General features: G+C 38.0%; 3 long non-coding RNA genes across 3 annotated transcripts; 2 read left to right on the top strand and 1 right to left on the bottom strand.

The window, feature by feature from the left end:
- Positions 1-25: 25 nt before the first annotated feature.
- On the bottom strand, positions 26-1562 carry LOC109580791 (uncharacterized). The gene is made up of 3 exons (XR_002184352.1): positions 1467-1562; positions 1335-1417; positions 26-131 (listed from the first exon to the last, which is right to left on the bottom strand). It is a non-coding gene; the product is annotated as an uncharacterized LOC109580791 (long non-coding RNA).
- LOC109580792 (uncharacterized) lies at positions 125-684 on the top strand. The gene is made up of 4 exons (XR_002184353.1): positions 125-475; positions 527-541; positions 592-618; positions 660-684. It is a non-coding gene; the product is annotated as an uncharacterized LOC109580792 (long non-coding RNA).
- LOC109580793 (uncharacterized) lies at positions 972-1328 on the top strand. Its single transcript, XR_002184354.1, has 3 exons — positions 972-987; positions 1043-1189; positions 1240-1328. It is a non-coding gene; the product is annotated as an uncharacterized LOC109580793 (long non-coding RNA).
- Positions 1563-5048: the final 3486 nt, after the last annotated feature.

Here is a 5048-nt window from a genome sequence, read left to right on the forward strand (position 1 = left end):
TCATGCAGGTGATTTGTGTTATCTGTACAGGTGAGAGGACTGATGATAAAAATGTGTGGGAGGAGAATACCGAAATAGAAGTTATTGCGTCATTCACAGCCAATCAAAGAACACCAAGTGTCACCTGTGACCTTTAGGATATAAAATAAGACACCTGAAACTGTAAGTTCAAAATCAAAAAGTAATGGCTGCCCCAATAGAGGATGTCCTCATTGAGGTCCATCCATCTGATGGTAAGTTGGGAATGTGTAACCCTATAGTGATAACTATAATGCCTTTTGTTTTTGGTAGATGAACTTGGTAAGTTGTTGGTACATGTATGTTTGTGTTGTACATTAAAAGCAAAAAATAATTGTATTTATAGCAGAAAAAGATGAAGTAAGGGTGAAAGAGACGAAAGGAGACAGAGGAGAGAGGACAGAGGAGAAGGGGGACAGAGACAAAGAGGAGGGTGGAGATAGTCAAAAGGAGAATGGTAAGATTAAAAGGTGAAACATACAACTATACATGACATTGTTTTTAATAGAATCAAACGGCTTAAGTAAGTTTATTTACATGTGTAATTGTGTGATAATTTTTGTTGTGAAGTAGCTATGAGAAGGACTATTAAGCTAAAAAGTAATTTTGCATTCAATTTTAGTTAGTTCCATTTACAATAGGCAAGAAGAAAGAAGGAAGGCCCTTACGTAATTAAACAATAGTTGAATTACTTGTACTTTAAATTCACATTTCTTAACAAAAGACTTGGAACAGTTCAGGCCTGCTCTCCGAAGTAAACTTAATTTTAAGTGTAAATTAAAGGCTTTATGCCATTGTAATTTAGGGCAGTTGGAACTCATTGAAGAGGGCAGGAGGGAGAGGATGGGGAGTAGTGAGGAGATGGGAGAAGAAACAGAGACAGGAGAAGAGACAGAGACAGGCGAGGAGACAGGGACAGGAGAAGAGACTGGGACAGGGACAGAGAGAGACAGAGGAAAAAAATTTAAAGTATCAAAAGAGCATTATTGAAATGAGTAATCACTAGAATTTTTCCTTTGCTTAGAAAAAGCGAAGGCAACACAGAGGAGGGTGGGGTAAATGTGGAAAGCGTGGAAGAGGAGGGAGGGGAGGAGGCCAAGGAGGGTGGGGAGGAGGCCAAGGAGGTAGAGGGGGAGGCCAAGGAGGAACAGGAGGAGCCCCTCGTCCAACAGTAAGGAAAGGAACATAATGAAACATAAGAATAACAATAATCTTTTATAGGATTCATCAGCAAGTGCTAAAACTATAAATTATTTTAATGTTAAATGTAGGAACCTTAATTATAGTTCTAAATAAAATCTAAATAAAAATATTACCTGTAAACTCAAGCAGAAGCGATGTCTGGATGTAAATGACCCAGATGATGTTATTACAGTTCACAAAAAGGACTTTATTGGCACTAGAACACATAGCAATAACTCTACAACTTTTGTAATGAAATAACTTACTTGTATTTGATGTCTCAATGCATGGCTGGGCTTTAGATCACTCTTAAGATGTCCAAAAAGCAAGAAAAGTAAGTTAAAATGCTGTCAAGTGCTTCTTTCTTCTTTAACCGTTTATTAATTGATTTGGGTGTGGTTTACGTGGTGGGCGTGGTCACATTTACTACGTGAACGGGCGTGACACGGAAACATTGAAAATAACTTAAAATGCCTTTTTCTCTGTACTTGTATTCCAGAGAAATCATCCAAACAGCGTCCCTAACTGCAAAGTTTTATTGCGCATTGTCATAAATGGGATATCGCTGGAAAGGAAATTTTTTCTCTATCTGTAAGTACCAAAAACTGATTTTACCAAAATCCCGCAGATAGCCTGGTTATCTCATATCGGGTCACATATAGGACGAACCCAAAACTTTTTCGGTCGCTTTCTTCTCCTCCGACGATGTACAATCGGGGCAATTGTCAGTTCATCTTCACTTGAGCTGGTGGTAGCCATGTTATGCAAGGTGTGGTTAAGATTTGCTAATAATAATAATTATTAATGTTTATTAATTTCCGCAACGTTGACAACTTTTGTAAATTCACCCAACGCTGACGTTCAAAATGCTCAATTCGTTCGGAACGCTGACGCATGCACATCGTCATATTGTAAATTCGGCTTTACATTGAAAAAGCTCTAGTCGATCATATGTATTCATAAATACAAAAAGACCAGAGAAAAGAGGAAGACTATTTAAGTCAAATACAAAGCTAAGAGCTATGAGTACTGGAGATGATGATGTCATCAATCCTGGTCCATTAGAGAGATATCAATCTAGTCTTGATGGAGAACCATTTCACAGTATGAGTCTAGCACACTTTTCTGTATGGTACAATGTTGCTGATAAAAAGTATGAGCCAACAACTTCGCATGCCCAACTAAGATATGAAGTAAAGAATGGTCTTGGAAAGATATATCTAAGATGAAAGCAAGCGTGCTTGAGACTACCGACAATAACACAAGAGTCTCAAGGTGATAGTTACTATTATCAGTTAATCTTTCTTTATCTCCCATGGACTCTTGATTTAATTGGAAATAATGGCTCTGCTCAAGCATCATTTGTAGCAAATAAAGATAAATTACATTAAGTACTGAACAACACTCCTCTTTTGCTGATGAAGTTCAAAGAGTAACAGAGCAATTATGTCTACTAAATCAAAGTAGCGATGCTATGTACGCTCCTGTTGCTTCTTGTACTTCGTACATAAATTTAGAAAATAATAATGAAGATGATGGAATGATCCAATATCGCCATGAGTTATATCTCGATGATGTAGCCACATTACTAGCTAATGATAAATCATCAAAATCAATGCAGTCAACCTACAGAACAAAATAATGGTGACATAGAAGATGCGTTTACTCTAGACTCAATCTCAAGGCGTCGCTTTTCAGAATCAGATTTTGAAGCAATGATAGCGAGTCTGAATGATTCCCAGAGAGTCTCTTATGAGAAGGTCCTTGAGTATTCAAGAGCAGTACATGAATTTTAAATGGGGACCAGAGAGTCAATGCCCAGCCCTTTTTGTATGTTTATAGCAGGTGGTGCTGGAACTGGTAAAAGCCATGTTATAAGTGTCATCAAAAAGCATTTAGAAAGAGCTCATATTGGTCCTGGAAATGCTTGCATTTCAATGGCACCAACTGGTGTTGCAGCTTTTAATAGTGGTGGATTAACCATTCACTGGGCTCTCAATCTTCCTGTAGAGCATGGAAACTCCACTACCTATTGAAAGCTTGGAGCTGAGAGATTAAAGGAACTAAGACAATCCTGGAAATATGTCAACACCATAATAATAAATGAGATAAGTATGGTCTCATACTTAACAATGGTCTTTATTCACAAGAGGCTAACTGAAAATAAAGCAACCGATGACACTGATGTTCTCTTTGGAGGACTGAATGTCATTGCAGTAAGTGACTTCTTTTAGTTGCCACCAATGAGGGACAAATTTGTACTTTAAGATGGCAGAGGCTATAGTCCAGGCTCAGCACACATGTCGAGAGATGAGTTCAAACTGATAGAACTAACTCAGAATATGAGACAGAGGAGACACAAAACATTCTGATATTCTCAACAGTGTGAGATATGGTTCTCAAACAAAGTCTGGCATAAGTGTACTCCGATCAAGATTGACAAGTGGTATCAGGGATCCAATTGGTCAGTCAAACTCCATTTGTTGATGCATTATGCCTGATACATTTAAAAGAACAAGTAGAAGATTATAATGACAGTAGATTAAAAAATTTATTACACTTGACTAAAGTATATGATTTTGATGCTGAGCATTGAATAGTAGAGTCGACAAAACTAATCCATGGTGCAGTATCACATGAAGAAGTCCCATAGTCGCTCATACCTTTTCAGTGATAAAGATTGTGCTGACTTATCTCGTAAAGTGAAGTTAGCCATAGGACAGGTTATTGTAACATTATACGTGAGGAGGGATTAATAAATGGAGCTAGAGGAATTATTGTGGGTTTCTCATGGCCAAATGGAGTTGATCATCAAGCAAAAATAGAGGACTTACCACAAAAAGTAATGTAAAATTTCATGACACGTGTAGGTCTTGTGAGCTGTGTCACAATTCATGATTTATTAGAACAAGACACTGTCCCAATAGAACCAGTCGCGGCCATGTTTTATGGCAAGCAAGGAGTACCATTACAGTGTACGCAGTTACCATGACTACCTTGCTGGGCAGCTACTATAACATAAGATTCAGGGTCTATCTCTTGATGCTGATGTAATCAATTTAGGTAATAAAATGTTCAAAGATGAAATGGCATACGTTGCCTTAAGTAGAGTGAGAACGCTCCAAAGAGTTGCTCTACTAGGACAAGTCGAAAGGACAATCACATATTCAACAGTAGCAAAAGATGAAATGGATAGACTAAGGAACCATAGAATATAAGTGATGATGTGTCTTCTGGGATAGTCAAGATATAGTATACTAATTCAAATTAAAACCACAAAAGTTATGTGGTCTATATTATAGTACAATAATATAATACAACTCTTGACTCTATTTATAATGATGAATGGAGTTTGGGGATGGATGGTGGGCCCAGAAGTAAAATCTCACTCTTGCTTTATGTATTGAGTGAAGATATTAGTAACGCGGTAGCGTTACTAAGTAGGATTCACCCCAAAACAAAATGTCTGCCACGACTTTTGCAGCCTTGCTATACCGGGAAAACGAGCTCCTGTGCTTACCAGACTTCATAGAGGACCTTATCTTGACCAGAGGACTCCATTGGTACTACTAGCATGGCTCTAAACCTTGTCTAAGAGGAAAGTAATAAATCGGCAAATTGGCCGTTTTGTTCAGTCCACTTTTTTCATCTTAGTCATCTTCTCCTGTCAATCTAGTTAATGGAGGGTATCATGGTCTTTGGTCAATGCTACAAGGCTTATTTTTACACCATTCTACTCCAACTATCCATGCGCAGGTCCACAACTTTTCAAAGAACTCTAACAATAAGATAAAGTTGCCCTCTCTCTATTACCCCAGCCCAGCTCACCTCATTCCGCCATTTGTAAT

This window comes from Amphimedon queenslandica, unplaced genomic scaffold, assembly GCF_000090795.2.
Source record: "Amphimedon queenslandica unplaced genomic scaffold, v1.1 AMPQUscaffold_13476, whole genome shotgun sequence".
Taxonomy (NCBI): Eukaryota; Metazoa; Porifera; class Demospongiae; order Haplosclerida; family Niphatidae; genus Amphimedon; species Amphimedon queenslandica.